The sequence below is a fragment of the Patella vulgata genome, chromosome 2 (assembly GCF_932274485.2).
Source record: "Patella vulgata chromosome 2, xgPatVulg1.2, whole genome shotgun sequence".
Classification (NCBI taxonomy): domain Eukaryota; kingdom Metazoa; phylum Mollusca; class Gastropoda; family Patellidae; genus Patella; species Patella vulgata.
Window position 1 is genome coordinate 50,159,182 of NC_065880.2, and position 16,028 is coordinate 50,175,209.

The 16,028-nt window shown below is 34.1% G+C and overlaps 1 long non-coding RNA gene across 1 annotated transcript in view; it reads right to left on the minus strand.

Moving 5' to 3' along the window:
• The window catches only part of LOC130010903 (uncharacterized), a 45,742-nt gene extending 29,727 nt beyond the window's left edge, over positions 1–16,015 (minus strand). Inside the window, exon 1 of the long non-coding RNA XR_008786193.1 lies at positions 15,883–16,015. This is a non-coding gene — a long non-coding RNA (uncharacterized LOC130010903). The remainder of the gene's footprint in view (positions 1–15,882) is intronic.
• Between the last annotated feature and the right edge of the window lie 13 nt (positions 16,016–16,028).

Below are 16,028 nucleotides of genomic sequence, written 5' to 3' on the forward strand. Positions count from 1 at the left end.
CTTCATTAGCCAAGTCGGAGCAGAACAGTAGGATGTTAAACCCTATTTCATTTCATTTTGCACCAGTTAGACCTAAGGGTTAGAGATTAGGTAAGCTTAGCTTAGAGTTATAGTCTTACAAATTATTTAAAGGCTCAATACCACTCTTGTTGTAACTGAATAATATGTCCCAATCTTTATTCTGGTCAATAAATTGTACTATTTTAGAATATTTCAATTAATTGATGATACAAATTTCATCTTAACACACCTTATTTAAAAATTTTGAAAAATTCAACATAATGGTTTGAAACGTCTAACGCAAACATTTTCAAATGAAACTTCGATTCAAAAATATTTTCGAACCCTCTGGACAAGTAAAATAGGATGTAATGGATAATTTACACAACAGGTAGGACACTTAAACATCTAGTACTTAGATAGAGATATTATTTATTTTCTGGAGCTTTCATGCCAGCAAGAGTGTTATTGTCTCTTTAAAGGACAGTTTCTAATATTGCTCCCATAATTATTATTTACAGTGATGAGCTGGAATCTTAACTGATTTCAGAAAAGAGTACTGATGTGTTTCGGTATGTCATGTCACGCCTTGTAACGTCAACATTCAAGTTACACCATGAATTATTAAGTATAGTAGCATCTAAATTGTAAAATCCAATATGGCGGCCAAGCGGTTGAAAATGTTATTGAATAATGTCTTTGAAAATGAAAGATAATATCTGGGGCTAACACCACCATGTCATTTTATGTCTTTTTTTAAAGTGGAGAGAACTATTCATGTTTGGGAAAAATCATAAGGACTTGGTAATTTCCGGAAGCTGTCACAAAATTTTTGAATATACCATTTTGAAGGCATCGATGTGTTCCTTATTCCTACCAAGTTTCAACTTGATACATCAAATAGTGATGGAGATACGCCATCTTGAATGTCGAAAAAATGATGAAGAAAACTTTCGCAAATCTTTGATGCTAATATTAATCGAGTGAACTTCCGAATTTCGAAATAACGTCAGTTAGAGCCCATATGGGATTCGGCCAAAGAATCCAAAAATGATCCGTGGAGAAATGACCGAGATATGGGCAATCTGGACAGTCGAACACGTAAAAATTCACAAAATCATATGTGTAGCCTATATTCAACTCTGGTACAATATTCTACAAAAATGCAATAATCCTATAGATAATAGCTTATGTATATTACACAGAAGACTATCATACACAGTACACAGTTAAAATACACAAGTTGCAAATACACAAACAAAATAGTGTCCACAAAGCTCAATATAATAAATATACACAAACTAATTTATAATATACACAATTTATTGAATCCTATTAAACTCTTATGCATATTGAATAGATTACTTTAATCCATACACCAACATGACTATGAATTATACTAGTTCAAGGATTAAATTAAATTGGATTAAATTATGCACTTAATTGTGTAAAAAATGTAGAGTGGGTCATCAGTGATTTCAGTGCAAACAGTGATATGACACAAAATCATTTTCACAACACAATATATTGTAACTGTGGACCAATAAAATTCCAGGGTTAGGGATAAGATTATAACCTTACTTAACATTAAAGAGGGCATTTGAAACAACCAGCACCAAGACTAAAGGTATAACCAACAAATACATTTTTAAGAATCATATATTTCAGTACATATATTAAGAAGTAAAAGATTAAGCAAAAACAACACAATATAATAGACCCACGGTCCAACCAAAGGATAATGTTGACTAACAATGAATCTTTTACTTCTTAATGTTATTATTATTTAATTTTTGTAAATGGCTTCATCATGAACTCATATATTAAATCCAAGTTTACTAAATGTCATTGTGCTTGATAACGATAAGAGGATACTTGTCGAAACGTCGAATAAAACCAGTGATTGTTTCCCATAAAAATTGTGTTCTGTTATTGTGTACCCCAATCACTAAATGCCACTTAAAGATTATTTCAGTACATGTTGTATTAACCAGATATGTAACATTATCAATATGTAACTGCTTTCATGTGGTATTTAAAATATGAAAATAAAGTTCAATTCTTACATACCTTTCAAATCGTTTTACTTACCATAACCATATCACTTTATAGAATTTTAGAGGGGTTAAAGAAGACTAAATAAAAGTAAAAGGGGATTTACATATACATGTATGTAAATCAGTTTAAAAATGTGTCAATATAACATATTTACCATGTCTTAAAATTTTAAATAAGATTTTTATTTCCTTTGGAAATGATGACTTGATTTGCTTTATGATGTTTAACTCAGAGCTTGATTCCTCAACAGACTAAGTGAGATGATAATTGCGAAAGTCAAGATTATAGCATGGTTATCCAGGAACTTATTTGGAATTTGGGTACCCACATGTAAAGCTTCAGATTGTTGCACAATACTAAATATAATCTTATCTTGTGTAAAATTGAGAACAAAATTTATTTCCCTTCACCATATGTACACTGTAAATAATATTATTATATAGATAATCTGACTATCAACTAAAACAATTTTACTCAGCGACTATTGACTTTTCTTAAAATGGTTATTGACAAACGAATAATTATTGTATTCAAAGATAAAATAGGGAGATAAACATCATGACAACAGAATCGCAAACCCTCTTATATCATATTGATCACTGATCTATCTATCTACGACAAAGAGAAGTAAAGAAAATCAATGTCCAACAAAGATTTTTCAAAGATGATTATAAAAAAAGATAAATATAAATATTTTCCTGATTTTTGTCTACCTTGTTGTGTCGAGATCAATGCGGCCAACAAAAGTAGACACACTGTAAGTATCCTAGAATCAATTAAACAAGCGAAATATCAGACTTTTACTATCAATTAATAAAGAGGCTCAAACATGTTTGTTAACTGAAACAACTACTAAATATAACATAAGAATGTTTTTGCCACTTTAAATATAACATAAGAATGTTTGCAACTCACTAAATATAACATAAGAAATTTTTTGCCACTTTATATACAACATAAGAGCCACTTTAAATATAACGTAAGAAATTTTTCACCAGACTAAATAGAGCATAAAAACACTTTACAAACTATATACGCTGATTGGCTGATCATCTGTCAGCTATATTGAATGTTATCCAATTATATCAAGAATAAACAACTATGTATTTTGATTTCATATATATATATATCTTAGATTATGCTTTTAGTTGTCAAAGTAAGGGAAATCTCCATTGCAATATGAATACTCACATAATCTACAGGTACTAATGGGCCTTTTAAAGCACATAAAATAAATACATAAACATGGTATGTGCTTAAAGGTGCTAAAACAAATTTCATCTAAATTAATCAATATAGCTATACCCAAGAAAATGATTTTGCCAAGTTCCATAAAACACTAGACATTTTCATACAAACTAGCCAGTGATAGTGTGTAATCACTAAGGTCTGGCTGGTTTTTAATCAGTTAAAGTAGCTAAGTCTCTAACTCAATATCATCCAAAGTCTTCGACTTTGAAAGCATGAATTATTTGTCAATTTAAATCAACATTGATGTTGTGATCTTACCAGGAAAATATGGGCTTCTGATATCCAATATTTAAGACAAAATAGACATTTTACCATTGGTACACGAATCGTGTACCATAATGTGTTTCAGCGCCATTTGTAACACAGGACTCGAAGAACGAGGCTAGACATATTCCACAAGTCATGACAAATGGTAAGCCATATTCTTATCTGGAGAGCATACTATCTGGTGTAGATTGAAATGACCAGACGCTAGAGAATGCCATTCGATTGACACTTCTGGCGTGTTTCGCCAACCGTACGTAACTGATTTAAAATTAGGGTAAAATTTGAAATGATTGAATGTAAATCAGTTTATATACATTCATATTACATTTTTATATATGCATTGCGACCCATCTGTGTCAATTTCTAGGTCTCAAATATTAGAAATTTAGCTCCTTTAAAGCAAATTTGAAATAAAAATCTTTTAAAAACTGTACCCTCTATGATGTTCACAGTGGTTTGGACTAAGAGGGCATAACTCTAGCGACTTAGCTCCTTTAAAGTAAATCATAAAAGTAGGCCTTTGAGTTTTCACAGTGAAAGACTGTCAAACTTTAACAGCATCTTATTTATTTCCTATACCGCATTATTAATGGTATTGTAGAAATTGAAACGTGATGTGCATCGTATCGTGGCCCGGCGTATCGTTGCAGCCCTAATGTATACACAGTGTTTAAGATCATGAGACGAAGAAGCCTATTGATTTTCAACGTTTTCTGATAATTACTGCCTGAGTTATAGCCCTTGATCACTCTAACAAATCTTGTGGATGCTCTGAAGGCTACAGTTAATATCCGATTGACTTATACACAGTGTTTAAGGTAATGAGACGAAGAATCCTATTGATTTTCAACTATTTCCGCTTATTACTGCCAGAATTATGGCCCTTAATCACTTTGAAATATCTTGTTGACGCTCTAGAGTCTAAAGTTAATATCCGATTAACTTTAGATTGATACACAGTGCTTAAGGTCATGAGACGAAGACGCCTATCAATTTTCAACAATTTCTGATGATTATGGCATATGAGATTAAATGTTTTGTATGCTAAATGTTAGAATTGGGCAGAACTAGAAGACAAATGTTTTGTTACTTGTTATCACATTTTAGTGTGTTGTAAATGTTTTTATTTCTGACAAAAGAAAAAAATATGCGACAACCGTATTTGACTCCCCAGACTTAGCTGACGTGGGGGTATGTTTTGTTGCCTGGCAACCTATCTTTAATGAAGTAAAGGTATCGGAGACACAGTGATAGAAATAAAAAATACGTCTAGATAAAAAAAAATATATATAAAAACAATACATTAAAACTCTTATTTCTCTTATTCTAGTCTAAGTAATTGCTTTTCAACGATAACTTTTAAGGAGTAAAATATAACAATTCTGACTAGAATCTCAACATGTTGATATCAAACATTCTTAGCGGTGTTCTTAATTCCTTAAAATGTTTGTTAAACAGAGGTATGAAAACACAATATCTAAACCATATCTTGTCAAATGTATACTGAATGTTGGAAGGCACGAAGAGGAACATGGAAATGTAATTTAAAGTATAAGAAATTGATCCTTTACTGGTTACTCACATGAAAATCATTTTAAACAAATTGGCAATAGCTGAAGAATATTGGCATAAAATTCATCATGTACATTTGCCTTACTTAAAATAATTATATGAAGGATGAAGAGAAATTAACAGGCTAACAGATGGAATACACAAATATTGTTTTACTCTCTGCTTGAAAGTGAATTTCTTAATCACATACCACGACTGTCAAATGAATCTTACCTAATCCTTGCCTGTGTTCACACCAACTGTATACATTGCAAGTTGGTTTGCAATAACACACTGACAACATGGATTAGTTCGTATATGGCTTTGAAATATTGCAGCTTTAAGAGAGAAAGGTAGTCTCTAACATGGCTAATGAAAACATGCTCATATTTTCAAGTTTCCAAAACTCTTGATATGAATCAGACTAATTACCTGGACAAAATTTACCCAAAGCAATTGAATTCAAAGACACAAGACAGCACTATCAAATATCATATACTCGAAAAATGATCTTTGCATATATTTAAAATGATCTTTACACTGTAGAAGTGTGATTGTTCGAAAAGGATCCAACAAATGATGAATTGTTTGCGACTTTGTCAAGATACAAAATTGTTGTGCTTGTGTCTAAATGACTTGATATAATACAAGGTTGTAACACACACCTGTCAGTCATTTATCATCATTATACATTATATTCTGTTATAATGTCAGGAAGCGCTGATATCTACATGCATGTGGGTGCCAGATGATGGTCAAATACCACAGATCAATACTAACTGTCGTCATGACATAATCATACTAGTATCTATATATAGTAACATACTGCGACTGACATTGAGCTGCCACTAGCTGTGTTTTTTTATCTGCTGATTTAGCAGACTGCTAGAGACACATTCAATCAGAACATCGATCAAGGGTTGCAACGACTATCTAAAGTCTGGAACTTGGCTTCTTATCGGTCTTCTGCTACTTTGATAAATTTTGTCTTTTTGCCAGGTCAGCTAGTTCTGACTCAATGAAAGGTTTCTAAATCCGCATTATTGTAGTGCACTGCAGTATTATGTTATGTCTAATAATATCGTGTACAATTGACGAAGGCTGTAACCAATATAAAATAACACCATGTAGTGTCATTTTAACCAACTTCTATTTAAAAAGTAGAGTTGTGGACTAATATATATTGCTTGACTAATATTTCGCAGAATAAAAAAACACTGATAAAATGTTGATTTCTTAGTGAATTTTTCCTGCAAAAACATCAATCAACCTAAAATAATGTCATTCCTTTATAATGGTAATAATTACATACCTGATTCCCTATCTATGAAAATATTTAGGTGGACCCTATGTGAGCAGATGTATCTCCTGTTGCATTTCTTATCAATAGGCTTATGAAAATATTGTGCACATCACTTTAAATTTTACAGTTTTAATGAATGACACCAGGTGTCATAATCTGGGCCCTGTTTCTCGAAACCTTAACTAAAGATAAAATCCAAATTTTAGTAGATACTTCAATTTTGATTGGCTAAGCACTAAAATCAACCTAATATTATCAAATCAAATTTGGATTTTATCTTAATTAAAATTTCTTGAAACAGATCCCTGGACATTATAATATTTTTCTTAAAAGTAAGGAATACACTTTGTCATATGTAGAGAGCAGCAGACGCTAAACCTGTCGCCACAGTGGGCGTATAACCCATGCATCGTTTCTTACTACATATTTTGGAGCAGCCCTTGATCATCTAGGGGTTGGTTGACTCTGTGCAGCTACTGTTGTATCTCTTTTCTTAAGGACTTCACTCTTGTTTTTTCTCACTATACCCAAATCAAATAAGTAACAGGAACAACGATTGGTTTTCGCTAAACGTTTTTAGGTCACAACAGTTACACAGTAGTCCACATTACAATATTAAAAATTAAAATCTTTCTCTCAACCCCACTCCTGTAAAAGTCTAACCAGCTTGGTTAGACTCAGGATACCACTACATCGTGAGATGGTCGTCTAAAGAACACAATCCGTGTCTGACTATTCTAGCCCTCATGTTTTATAACAAAGAAACATGTAAATGATCAACATGTTCATTAATCTATAGCTCAGTTAACGTATCAAAATAACCAGCATATACTGTCTATATTTTTGGTTATGAAGCTAGAATCAATACTATGAAAGATAATATTGTTTCAGCCATCATATTTCTCCATTACTTGTCTTTAGACCCCATGTCCCGTTATTGTCACAATATTTCATAAACAATTTAATTTGCGTTTCAGAATAAACTTATACCATTGCTAATATTTTGGCAATGGAGAATAATTAATCAAGACCAAAATATTTTAGCACAAATCTTGGAATCTGTTTTGAAATCAATTCTTTGGAGGTATTATTATGCATTATGTGTGATGAAATACATTCCTTGTGTGTTCAATATGAATATTAATGCAAATTTAATTCACCATAAAGACAGCTTTGCACAACAAACCACAGAAACTTTCAGTTGGAACAATTCCCAAATTCCACAGGTTGTTTTTCCAATTAGAGATGTGCATGTCTTGGGTAACACTGAAAGTCTGAAAATGAACGCAACATAGTTGAACTAGTGAATAGAGATGAAATGACAGAAATGCAGTGACTAACTCAGTTGGTGATGACCATAGGCAACCTATGGGTTACACAAATGTTTAGGCCAATGATGAATTACTATAGAAAAGTGAGTAAATAAATTAAAATCACAAGGTTTTAATTTATTCTTGTACAGAAAACTAATTACTGGTACCTTTTTAAAGTTAACAAAACATACAGTCAATAAGTACCTTAAAAAGAGAGACTAAGGAACTTGACTCTATAACTAAAATGTCCCTGCATGTGCCAAGAAGAAACTGGATTGTACAAGCCTGTTTTTCATCTGTACAGGGTATTGCCTGTAGTACTGACTATTTCTTAATCATTTGGATGCGACAAAAAAAAATGAGGTCCAACCATGTACAAATTGACATACACATAAAAGAACAGGTGGAATTTAATGAAGAGTAATGGTTAAATAAAGTGAAAATAAAATGAAATAGGGCTTAATGTCCTACTGTTCTGCTCCGGCTGGGCTAATGAAGATGGGTATGCACCATACAGTGTGCTATGAGGGAAATTTTGCCCAGACAGTGGCGCTATGGCCTACTCCTATATTGAATTCCAACTGACAAGGGATCTTTTACGTACAAGCCCTCTGTCCTGCACCACTAACATTAACAAGGAGAAACCACACCGGGAAATCCTGAGGAACTTGCTTGGCTAAAACTGGGAGCGAACCCTGCAACCTCCTGGCTAGCGAGCCAGCATATTCCTCAAGCAATGGCCCAAGAAATCCCTCTCTGGCCATTGCTTGAATGGCTTCTGATACTTGAGCTTTTGAGGGAGTGTATTTGTTCTTCCCATTCAATCAAATCTCTCCTAAGTACGGCAACATGACAGCCCTTCCTTTAATCTGGGGTCTTCCCTAAAACTTTGGACGGTGATTTAAGGTATTAAATATAGGTTGCCAGGCAACAAAACATACGCCAACAGCAGCTGAATCGTCGGAGCGGTCAACAAGGGTTGTCACATATTTATTCCTTTGTAGGTAATTGGGGGCATTTACAAGACAATTTCATATAGATCAGATTATAATTTTTGTCGTTGGAGGGTGCACAAGGGTCTACAACCTGAAATCAGGACCTTAACTCTGGAAGTAATTCACAGAAAATTTTGAAATTTGACAGGCTTTTTTGTTTTACTAATTCAAATAATGCATATAAATTTCATACAGATCAGATGATAACGTTTGTCATTCGAACGCCCACAAGGTTCACATAGTAAAACAAGGGCTATAACTCTAGTAATAATTGACAAACATTGCTGAAATTCAATAAACCTCTGTTTCACAAATTTAAATGATGCACTCCGCGCTATACAAATTGATTATTATTATTATTATATAAATTTCACAAAGATTGGATGATAATTTTTTGGCGTTAGAGCTTTCACAAGGTTCAACAAAGTGAAACAAGGGCCATAACTCTAGAAGTAATTAACAGAAATTGCTGAAATTCATAGGCTTCTTCGTTTCACTAATTTAAATAATGCATATAAATTTCACAAAGATCAGATGATAACTGTTGGCGTTGGAGCATTCACAAGGTTCAACAAGCCAACAGTGAGGCTGATGTCCCCTGCCGAAATCCCCAAATAAATAGATGACACATATTAATTAATCGCACATCTATTTTTTTCAAAAGTATCGAGCAATCAAACTGATTATCAACTATACACTAAGTTTTATCACTCTCTATCAGATAGAATCAAAGTTATCTTGTCCCAAAGCATCGACCAAGGAAATTTCTTATCTCTGCTTAGCTTTAGCTCGATATGTTAATTATTGAACTCAGTCAAGACAAACATCTACATCAAGTTTAAACATTCTACCTCAATTAGAAGCAGAGTTGTTATGTTCCAAAGTCTCGACCAATCAAAATGCTTATTGCTTCTTAGCCTAAGCAGACGATTCTCATCATCGAACTTCGTCACGGTATTGATGTAATGAAACTATACACCAAGTTTCACCACTCTCACTGAATTAGAACTAAAGTTATCGTGTCCCAAAGCATCAACCAATCAAATGGCTTATCTCTACTTACCATAAGCAGAAAATGCTCATCAAGGCATTGACCTCATAAACACCTACACTAAGTTTGAACATTCTAGCTCAATTAGAAGGAGAGTTATTGTGTTCCAAAGTCTCGGCCAATCAAATTGCTTATCGCTCTGCTTATCCTGAGCAGAAAATGCTCATTATCGAACTTAGTCAAGGTATTGATGTAATAAAACTTTATACCAAGTTTCATCACTCTCACTTAATTAGAACTAAAGTTATGTGTCCCAAAACATCAACCAATAAAATTGCTTATCTCTGCTTACCCTAAGCAGAAAATGCTCATCTTCAAACTCCATCAAGGCATTGACCGAATAAACACATACACCAAGTTTGAAAATTCTAGGTCAATTAGAAGGAGAGTTATTGTGTCCCAAAAAATGTGACGGACAGACAGATGGATGGACAGACAGAAAGACAGACAGACGGACGAACCCATTTTAATAGTCCCCTGCTTTCTTCGAAAGGCGGGGGACAATAAAGTGAAACGGGGGCCATAACTCTAGACTAAATGAATGGAAATTGCTAAAATTCAATAGGCTTCTTCGATTCACTAATTTAAACAATGCATAACAATTTCACAAAGATCGGAGATTAACTTTTGGCATTAGAGCGTTCACAAGGTTCAACAAAGTGAAACAAGGGCCATAACACTCGACGTAATAAACAGAAATTATTGAAATTAAATAGGCTTCTTCACCTCACTAATGTAAACAACATATATCGATTTTAAAAAAATTGGATCATAGCTTTTAGCGACAGAGCGTTCACAAGAAATTGTGGACGATGCACTGACCGACGACAATATACATCCACATTTCCATGTGGGCGTATAAAAACAGTGCAAGTATTGTTCGTCTCCAAACAGTATTGTTTACATTGTAGCTGTTTTGATAGCCTCGTTTGTCAAGCAATTATTTTTTCTGCAGTATTCTGCTATGCACTAGTTAATTGGTCGTAAAAAAATTTCTTGAGTCATGATGTAACGTTATGTAAAGAGATTTGTGTCATGATGTAATGTTATGTAAACATATTTGGGGCTCTGTTTCAACCTGAATGAACACAGTTAGGTATTGGTTGTTAATCTGTTGAGCAGTCATAATTTGGAACAGAAATTTGCTTTCATTATGGCAGTGCTGAGTGGAATTAGGTCTAATCAAACAAAACACTGCGAGGAGTATGATAACTCTGCTCAATCTCGGCTCCCAGAGATAAGTTTACCCTTCGTTTATCTCTGGGAAAACTCGCCAGCCATTAATCAGTCTTAAATCGGTTCCCAAGCTCTGCCCCCAGTGGCTCCTGATTGGCAGGATTTGTTAGAATGAAATGCTGCCGATTTCTGGACAATTAGTCATCGGCTCGTTGCATGATAGTGATCCTTGGAACATTTTCCACATCTTGACATCAAAAGTTCATTCGAGAACAGCCGATTTGATGATTTACCAGGAACAGTTTAATTTATAGCACACAATATGAGTGATTCAGCTAAATATGTGAAATTTCTGAAGAAACAAGTTTTTTGAGCCACCATCTTTGATCTTTGTGAAGCGACTGATGGAAGGATACCTCAAGTGGGAGCCGAGATTGAATTTCGCTCAAAATAAAGTAACTTGAATGAAATTTCCAAAATATTCATTTTTCATTATCTATTTTTGAACTAACATTGCAATAATGGCCTGTTCTTTATCTAAATCTTACATAATGCATCTTTAAACATAAATCTACCAAAGACTTGAAATCCTACAAATTCGTGAATATAAATGTTAAAGGTAATGATTGAGGAGGCATAACTCTATATATATACAAAATCATGTCAGCTAATTAATATTTTAACATCAATTTCATAAATTTCTACGAAGAGATACTTTAGTTTTAGTGCATGAATTCTTATATTTATTTACCTGATTGTTATTTGTTAAATGCTGTTCCTGTACATATATGTATTACACAAAATGTTATCACCCCTCACTGGTATTACATTAAACACACATTATGCAAGAGCTAAATCTGCCTATTGCAGGTCTTTCTTTAGGCCTGAAATGTTATCTAAATTATTAATTAAACATTAACTTATCCAGACCATAATCAACTCTCGATGCAATCGCTAGCCTGCAATATTTATTGGATTTGAATCCGATTTGCTACTCAATGCTCATTGATGATTTAATCCAAAAAGGGATAATCAAGACTATGTTTGTTATTGCACTGACTTTAATAATGATGATCGAGGCTAAAATTCAAAAACTAATATCTTGGTTCAGAGTGGATCAATTTGACTGAAATTTTCAGCAAATTCCCTTTACATTATCTTGTTCTTAACTATTATAATGAGAACTGCCACCTCTTTATCTAATCTCCCATAATGCCCCTTTAAGGTTAGACTATCCGGCAGAGGCTTCTAACATGGAAAATGTCTGTCAAAAATAACATTAAGTCTATTATATGCTGATGTTCATGTAAGTGAAATTATCAAATTCGGGGGCAAATAACCGCTTCTCTATCAGTAGAAATATTGAAAAAGGTCAGAAACAAAATATATATATACCACCTTTATTTTTCTTTCCTTGATATCAACTGCATTCGTCCAACAATTTTTTTTACTTGTCTGTTCCCTATGAACAGTGAACTTTCCAACAACAATGTTTCCACAACAATACATATATCAGACCATGATCATATACAAGAGAGAGAGAGAGAGAGAGAGAGAGAGAGAGATGGGGTTTAAGGTACACTTGACACAAACTAGGTCATATCGGGACTAACACATAATTCAATTTTATTTCAATAATTCGCTTGCCCGTAGGCGTCTTTAGCTGTGGGAGGAAACCCGAGGGCCGGTGAAAACCACGAGGCTGGACAGGCAACCTTACTCCTTGTCACGTACAACAGGGGAATCGAAACCACGCCAGCTGACTCAATGACAGACTGTATGATACATCGCGCACATGCTAACCATTCGGCCATCCAACCCCCCATATACAAAAGCTTTTAGCATTTGTTATTTTTACAGGCTCTCTCTCCTCTCAGGGGTTATTGGGTCCAGGGGACTCCCCGTCAACTCTGAGAAATTTTTTGAAATTTCGACCTCAAATGGTGGTCTGTGGAGTATATCCCTGGCAGGAAATCATATACTTAGTTCTAAGCAGAAAAACTATCTCAGAGAGAGGGCCAGCAGCTAGGGCCACTGCTCCTGCCCCTCTTGCCCCCAGGTTCACAGACGCCCCCCCCCCCCCCCACTGCTCAGCTACATAAATAAAAAATTGTAAAACAACATTTTTATGATATCACAATTAATTAATGCTTTGCATCAATGAAATTGAATCATAATGTGATCCTATTAATTCATAACAAAACTTGACGTCAAACAGGGTGTTGGATTTCTCTCATTAAAAAGCTCAATGTGTATGAATGCCTATGTAATTTGGAAATGATGATGGCATCATTGTCAACTGTTGAATTTCCTTAACAGGAACCTGGCAAATCCCATCCTGCAAAAACTCCAGGAAATGCCCCTGCACTAGTTACTATATACACTTTACGGCAAGTACACACCAAACTGATTAAAACTAATTGAACCATCTTCACTCAAAGTTGCAAATATAGACCTCCTGTAACAAAAAATCTACAAAACATGCGGCATATTCACATTTTCTCTAGTAGTGTTATGATTTAGAACAAAGTCCATTTACTTTCATACATTAGTAATCTATGTTTTGTTTATTATAATTTTTATGAGAATGACTTCTGTTAATCTCACCACTTAATTAGCACATTAGTCAGGAGATTAAGATTGTTGATTGGGTAATCAAGTTTTGTTTGTTGATTATCTAAGCAGCTGCCACAACTACAAGTGTGTTTTGTTACCTTCGTCACATGACTGAATTAAAGTAAGGTTTAACATTGTGTGCCATTTTAACAACCCATATTCTAATACTACCATACAACAATGTATATTCATTAACTTTAATCGTAGGCCTACACTCTTTAAGAAAAACAAGCCAACAGTGAGGCCGATGTCCCCTGCCGAAATCCCCAAATAAATAGATGACACATATAAATTAATCGCACATCTATTTTTTTTCAAAAGTATCAAGCAATCAAACTGATTATTAACTATACACTAAGTTTCATCACTCTCTATCAGATAGAATCAAAGTTATCTTGTCCCAAAGCATCGACCAAGGAAATTGCTTATCTCTGCTTAGCTCGATAAGTTAATCATTGAATTCAGTCAAGACGAACATCTACATCAAGTTTAAACATTCTACCTCAATTAGAAGCAGAGTTGTTATGTTCCAAAGTCTTGACCAATCAAAATGCTTATTGCTCCTTAGCCTAAGCAGACAATTCTCATCATCAAGTTATTGTGTTCCAAAGTCTCGACCAATCAAATTGCTTAATGCTGTGCTTACCCTGAGCAGAAAATGCTCATTATGGAACTTAGTGAAGGTATTGATGACATATAATGAAACTATACAACAAGTTTCATCACTCTCAATTAGAACTAAAGTTATCGTGTCCCAAAGCATCAACCAATCCAATTGCTTATCTCTACTTACCATAAGCAGAAAATGCTCATCTTCGCACTCTATCAAGGCATTGACTTCATAAACATCTACACCAAGTTTGAACATTCTAGCTCAATTAGAAGGAGAGTTATTGTGTTCCAAAGTCTCGGCCAATCAAATTGCTTATCGCTCTGCTTACCCTAAGCAGAAAATGCTCAATATCGAGCTTAGTCAAGGCATTGATGTAATGAAACTATACACCAATTTTCATCACTCTCACTTAATTGGAACTAAAGTTATCGTGTCCCAAAGCATCAACCAATCAAATTGCTTATCTCTACTTACCCTAAGCAGAAAATGCTCATCTTCACACTCCATCAAGGCAATGAGATGACCTAATAAACACCTACACCAAGTTTGAACATTTTACCTCAATTAGAAGGAGAGTTATTGTGTTCCAAAGTCTTGGCCAATCAAATTGCTTATCGCTCTGCTTACCCCGAGCAGAAAATGCTCATTATCGAACTTAGTCAAGGTATTGATGTAATGAAACTATACACCAATTTTCATCACACTCTCTTAATTAGAACTAAAGTTATCGTGTCCCAAAGCATCAACCAATCAAATTGCTTATGCTCATCTTCAAACTCCATCAAGGCATTGACCTAATAAACACTTACACCAAGTTTGAACATTCTAGGTCAATTAGAAGGAGAGTTATTGTGTCCCAAAAAGTGTGACGGACGGACGGACGGACAGATGGACAGACAGACTGACCCACTTTAATAATCCCCTGCTTTCTTCGAAAGGCGGGGGACAAAAAAAAAAAACAATATTACACAATGCACACTTTACATTTTACTCAGTTATTGCCCATAGATTACGATCCACAAAGTCACTGTAGAGTCACCGCATGCCTGGTGCAAAAATTAAAAATCAAAATGGTTTTGAGAGTTCAATTTCTGTAGGGTAATTAACAACTGTTTGATTTTATTACCATGCATGATTTCATAGAAAACACCAATTGGAACCTACCGATTAAATGTAAATTTCAAGCAAATTAACCCTTCAAGTAGTCTGCGATATTACTGTGCCGTGGAAGCCAAGACCACAAAACTTTTATTTAACACACAAAGTTAACTCATTATCAAATTATAATCATGTTTTTGAGAACTGACCATGCATGATAAATACATTAAGAAAATGGATGAAAAAATACTTTTAAAACTAAAGTTGATGAAAAATGCATAAAAAAAATGGATGAAAAATAGGCCTATAAAAAGTGAATGAAAATTACATAAAAAGTGGATGAAATATACATTTATATACATTGAGGGAGTACATAAATGTTTATGCATTGTAAATTAGATCCAACGGCAATCTGCTGTCATTGACTTATTAATTCTTGCAGTCATGTGTCAGTAGTAGTAGTACGTGACAGTACAATCACACTGCCACTAGCTCTGGAATGACAGTGGTTCGTCTCGTAATACTACTAGTTATAAAAGTGATATCAAAAATATATTTGGGCATCTATTAGTTGTTTGCCAATATATTACCTTTTTAAGCTTTCAAAAAATCCACATCATTGGACATGTTTGACAATTTTAACTTTACCCTCATCTCGACGGTCACTGATACGGTTAGCTTGCAAGATCGTTTTGCAGCGCAAGCACTTCACCATGCCGGTCATGTGACTATCAAG